This window comes from Vicugna pacos, chromosome 10, assembly GCF_048564905.1.
Source record: "Vicugna pacos chromosome 10, VicPac4, whole genome shotgun sequence".
Classification (NCBI taxonomy): domain Eukaryota; kingdom Metazoa; phylum Chordata; class Mammalia; order Artiodactyla; family Camelidae; genus Vicugna; species Vicugna pacos.
In genome coordinates this window covers 61,124,032-61,138,106 of record NC_132996.1, presented here as the reverse complement: position 1 = coordinate 61,138,106, position 14,075 = coordinate 61,124,032, and the positions used below count along the sequence as shown (strand labels likewise).

Below are 14,075 nucleotides of genomic sequence, written 5' to 3'. Positions count from 1 at the left end.
ACTATAAAAATGTTTTGCATTACCTACTTTTTTCCCCAAAAAAAATCTTCCAGTAAAGATGATCTAGGAAAATGTGCCATGTTTATTATCCTGTGGCTTCTGTGCTCACACACTCCTGTTAGTTGAAAAGCTTGTCTGACTGTGAGAACCACCTACCGCCAGAGGGCGCCAAGGCTTTGGTTTTGCCCAGAGAAATTGGGCTGTGCAAAAATTTCACCAAGGCCTGGGATTATTCAAAGTACTGGTCAATCAATCTAACGGCATCTAAACTATAAGTACAGTAAGGGTAATATGACTATATCTCTGATCCTGTTTTTGTTCGTTGGGCGGGGGGAGGTCATTAGGTCTGTTTGTTTGTTTGTTTGTTTATTTATTTATTTATTTATTTATTTATTTATTACTAGTGGTTTGGGTTTTTTTTTAATGGAGGTACTGGGAATTGGACCCAGGCCCTCATGCATGCTAAGCACACTACCATTTCAGTTATACCCGCCCCCCTCATAAAGTTTTATGAGGTATTAACATACTCAAGGGTCTGAAGTTTATTCAGGGGCTAGTAAATGTAGGTAGGTACTCTTAAAATACACAATCAGGAAATAATGAAATGGCTCATTATGTATGTAAATAATGTAAATTTAGATAAGGATTATCTGGTAAGCTACACTTGTGAAACTGGGCTAATGGTTCACCTTGGCAGTACTGAGCTAGGTTGCCAGGAAATACTCTCTCTAGGGAATGTGATGGTCATTGAAGCTTGATTGAAGAGAAGAATGTGGGATTTACTGGGGCTTTTGGGGTGGTTGTAAAAGTCCAGAGTATACAAGCGACCTTGGAATGAAAGAAACTTTAAACATAGTCCTGTATCCCAGCTTCTTAGTGTTACTGAAATATACCCTAGCTTTGCAAAAATTTCCTACTCTAGAAATCACCTCCAGTGCCATCTCTTTGTGAGCTTTCTCATAGTCCTCCCAACCAGATAAGATCTTTTGCCTTCAAGTTCCCCTTCCCCCAAGGCTCGTAATTATACTGCAGACTAAACTGACAAAACGGAAACTACATCCAGCACCAAGCTCAAGGCTTACACAACAGTGGCTTTTCTTATCTCTGATCTGAAATCTGAAGAAAAAAAAATCATATTTAGCCCTTTAAACAGGCCCACTAAAACAGCCTCACTGGGCTTTGTAGAAAAACTGTAGCTGGTGAAGCAACAGTACATGAAGTTGGTCAGTCTATTTTCTTTTTCATTTTTCTTTATGAAGTTGGTCAGTTTAAAGTGCTGTAGCTGGTAAGGAAGTAAGGAGAGAGAACAGTGGGAGTAATGACTGCCAAGCCTGTCGTCTTAAGTCTGAATTCTCATAATCTTTGGTAGAGTAGACATCCCCACTTTAGAAATAAAGACAATGAGACTCGAAGATTAAGTAACTCATTTGAAATTATGTGGCTAGTAAGTTTCAGGGCTGAGTTCAAATTTTGAGTCTTTGGAATTCCAAGGCATGTTTACTGCTTCATAGAAGCAATGAAATGCTGAGAAGAAAGTAGCCAGTGAACCACATGATAAGTGATTCATCCATCTGAGGAAAAAGGCTCTGCGTTTTAGACAAATCAGTGAGCCAAATGACAGGCCTCCCACAGAAGAGAATTGAATGGTCCTAAATCAGGAAGGACATAGGTTTTGCCTCTGCAGAGTGATAAATGGGTGAAGCAGCTGAAAATAGAGCTGATCACCATTACTTTTCTAGACTGTTAGGGTTTATGCAGATAGAAAGCTAAGTTACTATACAGTAAAGACTTATTCCTAGGAGTCATCAGTCCAGTGTATTGGAACTTTTACTACCTTTGAAGGGTATGTCTTGAAAGTGATCTACATGTCAGCTCTGGATTCTGCCAGAACATCCTTGCATATTGGATGGGTTCATTCAGGCTGCTTTCTTAAGTGCTGTAATAATTTGTATCTTTGTAGGGTTTTTTTGTTTGTTTTTAAATGTAGACAAAGATGTGTGTTTTATCTCCTCTGGAGAGGTTTTTTGGGCTTATTTAAGGATGTCACCTGTGACATGTCATTTTAGTCTCATCCCTCTATTGATCCCTCATCTTATCTCTTCAGACTTGAGAGAGTTGGAATCTTAAACTCTGATTTTTGTCCCAGAGGGAAAGTTGCGAATGAAAGGTCTTGCCACCAACAAAAAACAAAAACAAAAACCTTCTTTTCCAGAGAATATCTTGGATGGTAATAGCAATTAACTTTCTAAAACAACTGAGAATGTTTCCCTTCTAACCAATGTTCATAAGAGAAAGGTTTGCTGCCTCCCCGGGCTGTCCAGGAGGCACATCTTTCACACACACTGCTACGACTCCACGGCACCAGATGAAATGCTGGGGAGACCATTTGCCTTTCTCTCGTAAGTGGATTCCTCTGCAGCTCAGGCCCCAAATCTCCCAGCCGGGACCAATTAGGCAAATTTTGTATTAAAAACCACAATTGTTCTGGAACCAACTTACTGCCACCCTGAAAAGGAATGTTTTCAGATAGATTCAGATCAGTCCCACACACCAAAATATGGCTGGGGAACAGTGCTTTGGAGAGTGTCAAGGAAAAGAGGGGGGGAAACAGATATGTGACCTGGCGGCGCTACTCAAGGCTCGCCTACTTGCTGAGAGGGAGAGCAAATAATGAAACCACCCGTGCCCCGTCCCGAAGTCTCCACGATGACAGTGTGTGAGAAGAGAACTTTTTCTAGCACCAGTGTTTGCCTCACTCACGCAGCCAGGAGAATGAACTGTTCCCTGGTAAGGCCACATTTCCATGGAAAATCTGTTAGGTTTTACAGTTTATTTCCAGAGTAGCATGAGGAGCCAGAGGTGAGATTAGGACAAGAAACAGAAGTGTGCCTACTCGCGTTCTCTCCAGTCTGGGGCCCTGCCGTCCTGGCATCCCAGAGGCTGGTGAGAATGTCCTTGGCTGGAAACAAGAAAGGAGGGTGAAAACGGAAACGGCAGGGCCGCGCCTCACGTCAGACTGCTCACTCCCCTGGAATTTAGCTTCCTGTGTCTCTCCTCCCTTGAGGGGCCCGCATTTAGGGTTTATAAGTACAACCCTCAGTAAGTGTGCAAAGCCCTGTGCTGGGGGCAGCAGAGGATGTAAGAAATCCCTCCCTGTCTTCCATGGCCTTACTGCGCGCTGAGGAAGGGGGTGCAGTCTGACCATACAAACTAGGAATGCTGGGAGGGTTAAATGGAACCATGTGTAAAACAGCAAAGCCTGAACGCTGAGAGGTTCTCACCGAGTCTCCTACATACTTGCTGTGATGGCCGTTGGACGGGCAGGATGTGCCAGGAGAAGTCCAAACCAAGCACCCTGGGATCCACAATAGGAAAAGACCATAACCAGCTGGGGGAACTCGGGGAAGACTTCATGAAGGAGGGGCCCTTGAGCTGTTTTTGTTTGGTTGGTTTGGTTTGGGGTTTTTTTAGGGGAGTGGTAATTAGGCTTATCTATTTACTTATTTATTTTAGTGGAGATACTGGGGACTAAACCCAGGACCTTGTGCTTGCTAAGCATGCACTCTACCACTGAGCTATATCCACCCCTTCCCACACTGAGCTGGTTTTTTAAGGTTAGGCTACTGGGAGACAGGATGCTGGAATGGGAGCAATTTCCAGCTCTGTCACTTAGCAGCCGTGCGACGTTGGACTAGTTCTTTGATCGTATTAAGCCTCAAGCTCCTCATCTCTAAAATGAGGATAGCACTCCTCTTACTGGAGTAGTCAATTAAGTGCAGTGTCACAGTAAATATTTGGTACGTGGTAGCTGTTAACGGCTGTAGACGGCAAGGGGATACTTTACAAGTGTAAGTAGAGATAATATGGGCAAGGTCATGGAGCTGGCAAAGGCCAAGAGCTGAGGGCAAGTGGAATTGCATCTCTAATGCGGGTCCTAACCTTTCTTCAAAGCTATATTTCTGCCATATAATGAGTACCCAGAACAGTAACTAAGAGTTCTCAGTAAATGTTTGTTGAATGAATGGATGACATTCAGGATCCTCAAATTCAATTACATCTCAGCCCATCTCCCCAAGCGTGCAGTGGTACTTGCATACTCCAGCTTCATTGAACACTTCATGATCACCCCGTTTCCCAAGCTAGAAGCCCCAGAGATGACTTTGATTCCTCTCTACCCCTCCCTCTTCTAAGAAGTCACTGCTGGAGCCTCAGAAATACCTCTTGAATTTGTCATCCTCCCTCCTTCCCCACCGCCTTGGTGCTTCATCTCTGCTCAGCTGCTGCAGCAGCCTTCTATCTCGTCTTGCTGCCTCCAGCGCAGGACGTTGGCAGCAGATAAAGCTGGAGCTCTGACATGACTCAGGTGTGGGAGGATGGCTGCAACTTTTCTCTGCCTATATGGGCTTCCGGCAAGGAATAAAATACTTCCTTCTGACCTAAGTATCTTAAGACTTCTTGCCCTAGCATCCTTAAATCCACAAACCCCAAACCCAAGCCATGCAGTCCCAGTTCTCCTACAGCCTCCTCTGCTCTGCGTATTTGTGCCTCACTCACAGCTGCTCTTTGGGTCTGTTATCTTCCGCTGGAGCCTTGTGCAGGAGAAGCCAAGCTGAGAGACAAGGATATTTAAAAATAGAAAGTGGGTGTAAAGTTCTGCAGTTGCGAATGTTTTTTAAAAGACTAATTCAATCTCTCTTCCATTTGAGCTTTTGAAATTCTTGTCCACCCCCTCATCTTCCATCTTTTCCCAAAGCCTGTGAGTTCCTGCCCTCTCCTTGGTCAAGTCCATGATAAACCTGGAAACCATGGCGGCTAAGAGATGTGACCTGGAAAGCAGTGCCTCTGTAGACAGCTATACAGAGTAAAAACTATTGAGATAACAAATGGACTTACCACCTAATGAGAGAATATTTATTGGTGGCCCACTGCATGACCTGCCCGTATATCCATTAGTTCCAACCAGTAAAACAGCCATATACAAAAACAAAATATTACCCCATTTTACTGATAGAAAAGTGAAGTTCAGAATGGCAAACTGATTTGCCCAAGACTGATAAATGACAGAACCAGGATTCAGACCTGAATCTGCAGGTCTGAGGAATTTCTGATATGTCATGGACACGTACTGAGTTCTGCTTTTCTACATCAAAATAGGGGAAATGGATTTAAACAAGGGGTTAAAAATGAAACGAGAGGGAACTTGAGATTTTATAACAATGAAAGGGTCAAGTTGTAGATTATGGTTGCATAATATGCAACGGTATTGTTGGGTCAGAAGCCTCATAAACTGGCTTAATTAAGAGAAAGAATTTATTGGCTCAAGTAACAGGAATGGCCTGTGGTTAATCTGGTGGTTGGAACAAAGGCATCAGGACTCCCACTCGCCCCATCCCTCGGGCGACCTCTGCCTGGTTTCCCTCTCAAACAGGCTCACTCCACTTGGCAGCATGATGACAAATGGCAGCTTCACTCACACGGCTTCCTAGAGCTTGTAATTTCAGAGAACAAGTCAATATCTCTTAGGGAAGTTCCAGCAAGAATCCCCTGGAGGACTCTGGCTTGTGTTCATCTGTCAACCATTCCATTCGGTGTGTCTGGGGGATGGAGTACTCTACCAGGCAGACCTGAGTCTCAGGCCCAGCCTCAAGATGTCAGGATCCAGGGTCAGCCCCATCGGAACCATATACAGTTGGCCCCGTATCTGCGGATTCAGCCAACCAGATTCAAGGGTCTACCACACATTGGGCTGGAGGGGTGTGGCTCATCAAAGAAAGGTTTCCAGGCAAGGACAGAGACTGCAACCTGTCACAAAGAAACAGCTTGACCAGCGAGGGAAAGAAAGTAGCACAGTCCACCAAGAACTTAACCTATGAAAATCCACCAAACTGAGATGAGCGCAGGGGTTGATGGGTACTGAAACTTATGCACAGGTGTGTAAATATGTTAATCACCCCGTCAACCACATAATATCCCCATTTTTTCAAGTGAAGAAAAATGGAAGCTCAGAGATTTAAATAACTCGCTAGTAAGGGGCAGAGCTAGAGTTCAGACCTGAATATGCTTGGCTCCAGACCCAGCGCGCTTTCCACCGCAGCGCACTGCCCATCTGGGAGGAGCCAGGCGCCAGGAGCCTTTGGGAGAGGCGGGCAGGTGAGCGCTAGGAAGCCAGGTCCCCGTGGGAGTCCCACCCATCTGCCCCGCGGTGCTCTGACTGAGGGCAGCAGAGCATTGGCCCGGGAGACCCCCACCTCCACCCCGCCCCAGTAACCACAGTCCTGCACCAATACCAGCTGAGCAGCTGAGCAATTCTTCATGTGCATCAGCGACCGTCCTCTCTCAGTGGGAGGAAAACACTACCAGGGAGCTGCTCCCCCATCCTTACTTCTGACCATGGGAAGAAATTACCTGGCGCTGTCAGTGGTACAGGAACTAGGGGAGAAAGCGGAATCGAGAAGGAAGGCTGTGTTGGGTATGGAATGAGTGGATGAGCGAATACATAAAGAGTCCTAGAAAAATGATTTGAAAAAGTTAGAGGAAAGTTACTATCTCACGTTTAGAGACTTAAATGGGAACATGGCACAAGAGGGATGAGAAGCTCTGAAACAGGAAATGAGGACGGCTCGTTTGCAAAAAATTCTTGGACAGAAAAAGGAGGGAGAGCTGAAGAGACCGTTGTGGCTCTGCAGAGAGCTCTCTGACAGACGAAAAAGCAGGTGTAAGAGGAGGAAGGTTAAAGTCCTTGATAAATTGAAAAAAAAAAGTGCAGACAATAAAAGATATCGTTGGTTATGTTCAGAGCAAGAGGAATAAAGGGGGGATAGGGTTCCACTTGGGAGTGAAGGTTGTCAGAAAGCAGAATACTCAGTCCTGATTTTCTTCATTCTCCCCCAAAGAAAAGCAGCTCTCAACTGAACTGAGTCAAGCAAAACATGGTTTAGAGGAAACTGAGGCTCCAAAGAGAAGAGAAGATAGTAAGAAAACCTTGGCACCCAGCCATTTAAAATGAGTTGTGAGTCCCAAGGTACTGAAAAACCGTTGCAAGTAAGATCCTGGAACCCTTGCCGAGGTAGCTGAGAAAGCCATGGAGGAAAGGAAAGGGGCCTCGGTGCCCGATGGCTGTGGATGTCCTGGTATCAGAAGAGACGAAAGGTAGATTCTGGAAACTCTAGGTGGGTACATTTCAGGTGAATTCCCCCCAAATTTATTCTGGAATATATTAAACCGTGGGTTTGAGAACACTTAGAAAAAGAATGGTTATCTTCACTGAAAACAAGATACAGTAAATAATACCAACAATACTCTAGTTTGTTATTTATTTGACAGCCATTAAAAAACTTTCCTTGGCTGTAGCATACCCTGTTTCCAGTTAGACATGGAATGCCTCCTGACTGAGGAGACGGCAGGAAATTGCCCAGTCGGGTGGGTTTCTAGCACATTTAACCACTGTGCCCCTCCCCCCAAGTTGGTTATTGGGTTGATACGAATCTGGGGAGAAGTCTTAAGTTTCATGCTTGTAGCCTTGGCATTTGTTCACCTCAGTTGTTGTTAATTGTCTCTGCCACACTCACAGTGCAGATGGCACCATTATTGGGAGGAAAAGCTAATATCTGGATGTCAGAATCAAGATTGTAAAGTATCTTGAAACAGCGAGCTGAAACCAACAGGATGAATGTAGAAGTGAAAAGACCTGCATTTATGTGTATTTTAAAAAATCAGCTGCACTAGCACCAGCTGAAGAAAGTTTGACAGTGGTATGTGTGAAAAAGGTGAGGGCTTCCAGCCAACCTCAGGTTGAGGAGAAGCCAGTAGGAACTGAGGAGGTGCTTAAAAAGTTAGTGGTTCTTCCCACCTTTTAAAAATTTTAAGTACAAAAGGGTGAAACAGTGAAAAGTGTGTCTCTCTCCCATAACCATTCCTCTTCCCAGGAGGCAACCACTGTTAATAATTTCTAGAAGATCCTCTCTGAAGTAGTCTGTGCACACATAAGAGCAAATACTTTCTTTTTTTTTTTTTAACAAAAATGGTAGCATACTGTACACTGTTTTTTTTTTTTACTTAACAGTAAATCGTAGAGATGATTTAATATCGGTACATAAAATGAGGGTGGGTAGTATTCTATGCATCTGAATTTATTGAATGGGACCTCTACTGCTGGACATGCAGATTGTTTCCAGTGTTTTGCTATTAAAAACAATGCAGCAATGAATAAATAACATGTCATTTCAAACATGTGAGCATGCATCTGAAGAACAGCTTTTCAAGAAGCAGAATCACTGAATTGAAGGGCATGTGGTAGATATTGTCCACTTGCCCAGTGGTACTAGTTGACCCTCCCACTGACAGTGTATGAAGGTCCATTTCTCCATCTCCTGACAATAGACTGTGTTATAAATCTATTGATCTTTGGTAACCTGAGGTAAAAAAAAATGATGGCATCTTACTGTAATTTTCTTATTCTAACAATTGTTTTTTTTTTAACTGCTTATATCCTTTACCCCTTTTCTACTGAGTTGTCTTTTTCTTAGAGCTCTTTATATATTAAAGAAATTTTCTCCCTGTGATATGAATTATAAATATGTTTTCCTGTTTGTAGTTTGTCTTTTGATTTTTGTCCCAGGCAGTTTTGCCATGTAAATATGTTTTCTTTTAAGCAATAGTAAAATGTATCCACCAATTTTTTTTTGAACTCTGGATTTTATGTTATACTTCAAATATCTTCCCCACTCTGAAATTTTTTTTAATATTACTTGATTTCTTTTTGTACTTTTTGGGTTTCATTCTTACATTTAAATATGTGATCCATTTGGAGTTTGTTTTGGTATAAGATATGATGCATGGATCCAACTTAAATTTTTCCAGATGGCTACCTAGTTGTCCCCATACAGTTTATTAAATCATGTTTCTTTTCTTCTCTGATTTATTTACTTTTTGGAGGGTGGGAAGGCAATTAGGTTTATTTATTTCTTAGTGGAGGTACTGGGGATTGAACCCAGGACCTCGTGTGTGCTAAGCAGGCACATTACAGCTGAGCTCTACCCTCCCCACCCCTCTGATTTAAAATAACACTTTTTTAATATTCTACTTACAAAATGTATTTAGGCACGTTTGAAAGAAATTAAAGTTTTTATTGACATTTTAAACTACTTTTCAAATGAAAGCAATAAATATTCATTATAGAAAGTTTGGGAAATAAAAAACATCCAGAGAAAATAAATATCATCCCTGAACCCACCATAAATAACTAAATATTTTGGTGTTTATCCATCCAGTCTTTTCCTGCGTGATTATATTTCTTAACTGATTGAGATGATACTAAGTCCCCCAAATCAAGTGTGATCTAAATGCCCAAAGTGGACCAGTCATCATCTGACCCAGACTGAATCCAGGGCAGGAGGTGGAGTAAACACCTTGACTCCTCCAGCTCCTTCACGCCCGCTCTCATTCTAGTCACCATGTCCTTCATATTTTCCCTCCAGAGACTCACAGGCCCTCAACTGCAAAGTCCTCTCAGTATGTAAATGAAGAAGCCAAGACCCAGAGAGATGAAATAACTCGTAAAAGTCGGAGTGCTTTTAACTGCAGGAAACAGAGGACTCAACTCAAAATGGCTCCACCAAAAGGGGATTTATCGTCTTCCATAATGAGAGGTCCATGGGTAGGGTCTGGAGGTATTTGTGCCTCCAATCTCCTCTGCCAACATCGGTCAAAGAGGGCCTGCAGCAATAGTTCAGATAAAGCCTCAGTTTGGGGAGAAACTCAGTAACTGTACTGTATCTTCAGTCCAATTTTGACAAGTTCTGGCTCCCTCAGGGTTCCAACTATCTACTGCTGCAGCATCCCAAAAGTTTCTGGTTTAAAATAACAACACTCAGTTCTATCCCTTGTGGGTCCAGAGGTGCACTGGGCTGAGCCAGGTGGTTCCCTTTCAGAGTCCCTGGTCCAGCTGCAGGCAGACAGTGACTGGGCCGAGAGTCATCTTGAAGGCTTCCTCACGCGGACTGCAAGCAGTTATGCTGGAACCTCCGCCGGGGTCAGGGCCACTTCATGGGATGCAATTTATACAGCTACACAAAGTTCCATGCTTAGAAGGGCTCTAGGTTGGGTTTGATGCTCTGTTATCACCATCTAAATTCTTTTCTGAACAAGAGGCCTTGCATTTTTATTTTGCACTGGACCTTGCAAATTAGATAACTGGTCTAATCTAATCTTACTGGAGTGGGGCTGTTGGCCACAGTATCTGCACGTGGTCTTTCCATGTGGCCTGGGCTTTCTCACATCATAATGGCTAGCTTCCAAGTTTCTGTTTCAAGAGAGGGCCAGGCTGAAGCAGTGTCATCCTTTATGACCGAATCTAGGTCCTCCTCTTAGAGGGGACTGACATGGTCCAGTGTCAGAAGAGCAGGTGGGATGAGAGATGCTGTCACAGCTGTCTTTGGAAAATGCCATTCGCCACATCTGGTCAGGAGCAGGCCACATCTGCATCCCTGCCCTCAACCTCCCCATCTGCAGAAGAGGCCTGGGGTTCCCTTCTGGGAAAGGGGCCAACAGAGAGCCAGGAATTTATCCTCACAGCCACGCCCAACTTCCCCCATTATGGTTGTTTACCAAGTGCTCAGAGGGATTGGAATCAGGGGCAGTGGGGCCAGGAGCCCAACCGAGAAGTTCCAAACGTCTACTCCCCTGGAGGGCTGAACTCTCCAAGGAAGGCAGGGACTCAGCACCCTGACATCTGTTTCTCCTGCCGGCATCTCTGCTTGGCTGATGATTCCTCCTCTTTCATTTCTCCCTGGGGCATGTTGTTGTCTTTCTCATTAACTTCCCCTCAACTCCCAGCAAGGTCCCTAGACTCTGAGCTCAGCTAATTCCCCTGTAATCCTCCGGCAAACCAGGAAGCTAATTAAATTGTGAGCTTGTGCGCTCACTCTCTGTCAGTCTCTGCATTTCTTCTCCATCTCTCTTCCATCCATCTCTTCCCTTTCTTTTCCTTTCTTCCTATTCCTGCATAGTTCAGATTCATCTGGACACTCTGAGTCTTTTCTTGGAGATCTCTCTGCCTCTCCTTGCTGCTTCTGTCTCCTGCCTTTCACTCTGTAGCCAGAGTAATCTTAAAATCCTGTTCTGAGCACCCTCCTCTCTACTGCAGGTTAAACCAAGCTCCTTAGCTCGGCATTTAAGGCCCACACACCTTACCTGCCATGCCTCCTTCACAAACTCCCCTTGAACTGAGCCACATACAGGCCCATCTATGGCACCTCCACACCTTTTTCACACTCTTACCTTTGACTGGATCCCACTCCCTCACTCCTCTATCAGCACTATGTAAAATCCTCACCATCATTTAGAAGTAACTTCTGTGATACCTGACTCCCCCGGGTGGAATTTCTCCCTCCCAGAGCTCTCATACCACTTTGCACCTCTCTCCTGGTGCTGATCTCTTTTTACCTGTTAAGGTTTTTTATGTCCACATCCAGCCATTCTCACTAAATGATCAGCTCCTTGAAGGAAGGGTCTTTAGGTCCTATTCCTCTCAGCTTACTCCTGAGTACCTACCTAACAATGTGTCTTAGAATACTTCATTGTTGCCTCCTGGCTCAAAGTAGCAACTGGAGCTCCAGCCTTCATGTATACATTCTAGGAGAAGGGAAAAGAATAAGGAAGGCAAAACAGAGTGGGCCTCCCAGCTGAGTCAGTCCCTTTAAAGCACTTTTCTTTCCCAGTAACTTCTGCTTACACCTCATTGACCAGGTTTAGCTGCAGGAGACACTGGGTACATTGCTACCCTTCAAACTCACTTTATTTTACAGATGAAAAAATAAGGCCCAGAGAAGATCAGAGAATTAGGGAAACCACAGAGCATAGTATTTAAGGACTGGGTTTGGAGCTAGACAGACCTGGGTTTGAATCCTTCCTCTGCATTAACCTCTTTATTCCTTATTTGTAAAATTGGGCTAATGGTACCTATTTCAGGGGATGTTAAGAAATTAAATAAGGTAATGGTGAAATGAAAAAGCACTTAACACAGTTATTATTCATTGTCTCAGTCTGGGTTCCCCAAAGCCAACCCTGAGACAGATTTGGATACAAGTAGTTTATTTAGGAGGTGATTCCAGAAGCAGGGTGAGGGAGTGAGAGACAAGGAAGGGCGGACAGAAAGCAGAGCATACAGGGATGAGTAAGTTCTCCCTGCGGACAACTTAGGCTTCATCTGCTCAAGTCCCTCTGAGACTGGATTGTGCTTAGGGACTGGGAATTGTCCCACTTTCAGGGGGACAGAAAGTTGGAGGCTTTATCCACTAACTTTGGGCCCTCCTTGGTTGAGGATTGCCCTAGAGGCATTAATTCTCCACTTACAGCCTGCCCCACGCTTACTTCGAAATGCCTCAGGAGAGAGACTGGGAGCGGGTTCAGGAACTCCGCAGGTGACCTCTAGGTAGGCATCAGGGTTTGAGTAGGCGCACCGATAGCATCTGCTACACCCAATGAAAGGAACTTGCTATGAAAATTATGATTGTGTTGTTGTAGTCACACAACAAAGTAGTGGCAGGCAGCAACTACAACTTAGCCCAGGGCTCTCTTCTCTGAACCCCGCTGCCTCCTAACTTCCATTCTGGTGCACCCCTACCTTCACCCCAGCCTGCCCAAAACACCCACCAGTACCTGGCATCCTCTTTCTCCATATCCCTTTGCCAGTGGCCTCCACCTTGTCCCAACCTTGGATGTAAACCCTGTTGTCATCTGCCTCAGTCACCTGTTTCTACCCACTACCCTGACTTCTCTAATGAAACTTTTTTGTTGACCCAGGGAAAGTGTGAAATGGCTTTCAGCCTGAGACAGACCTCCCCACCAGGATTTAATTGTCCTGCCTTGAGAGTCCTGCCTTCTTCCCTTCCCTCCCACAATTGGAATCACACCTTCAAAAGGCACCTTTCTGATGGCAACCCCACCCTCCTGGTCCAGAAGAGGTACTGTTGCCCTAAGAAGGGTTGTGGCTGCCACAGGTTGGCTCTCTGCCTTCCCCAGCTACATCGCTGTGTGGCTCATCCCACCCTCACCCTATCTCACCTCCCACCACACTGCACACAGGCCTTTTCAAGGTAGTGAAGAGGATGGGAGACAGTCGTGATCTGATAGGGCTAGACAGGCGCTTAACTTTGTGTCCCCAAATGCTCCCATGCCCAGCCCCAAATGCCTCCATTCATTCCTTTCCATTAAGGCACATATCCATTCATTTCATCGTGCCCCCAACACCCAGAAGAACACTTACTGAGTTCATCATCATTGTCAACACCTTCGGGAGGACTAACCCTTGTTAGATTAACTGGGATCCTGTAAGTTCTGAGAGTTCCAGAAGGAAAGCCCCAGAGGGCAGGGGGTTTCACGGGGCACTAGGCTTCTCAGGACTGCACAGAGGGTCTGTGGCAGAGCCAGGACTAGAGTGCAGGCCTCCTGAGTCAACCAGAGGCAGGCAGAGGGGACTGGCTCCTGGCAGCTGAGAGTAGGGCTCTTCAGAATCCATCCAGTCAGTCAGCCTCTACTGAGTGCCCTGCACAGCTGTCCAGAGAGAGGAGCCGCCTCCCTGAGGTGGGGTCAAAGCCCAGGGTGGAAGCCATGGAAGGGCCTCCATGAGTGCTGGGGTGGGAAGACAGCTGTCCCAGCCCTGATGCCCTGCTGGGTCCTGCCACCCTGGCCCAACTCGGTAGGTGTCAGTGATCAATGTCCCTCAGCAAACAGGCCCTTCGAGCCCTCCCATTGCCCTTCTCAACCCTCTCCCTCCTTGCAGGCGCTGTGGAAGCAGCTTTTCCAGCCAAAACTCAGTTCTGCCCCCAGGACTCCCCTCCTTCCTTACCCCCTCCCCAGGGGGCCCAGGCTCACCCTCTGATATCTGGGGGCTTTGTCTTTCGCCTTCATTCCTAACCAACCACGGGCATTTTCCAATTTGGAGGTGACGAAGAAAACAGGTCACCGTAAGCCCTTCCTTTACTGCCAGCATTGACCCATTTATCCTTCTTTTCCCTCAGACCCCCTCCCCCAGTGCCACTCAGCCTGGACATCTGTCCCAGCCAAAACCTCACCTT

At 45.5% G+C, this 14,075-nt stretch overlaps 1 long non-coding RNA gene across 1 annotated transcript; it reads right to left on the bottom strand.

Moving 5' to 3' along the window:
- Positions 1-9,548: 9,548 nt before the first annotated feature.
- On the bottom strand, positions 9,549-11,526 carry LOC140699035 (uncharacterized). The gene is made up of 2 exons (XR_012077071.1): positions 11,443-11,526; positions 9,549-10,426 (listed from the first exon to the last, which is right to left on the bottom strand). It is a non-coding gene; the product is annotated as an uncharacterized lncRNA (long non-coding RNA).
- Between the last annotated feature and the right edge of the window lie 2,549 nt (positions 11,527-14,075).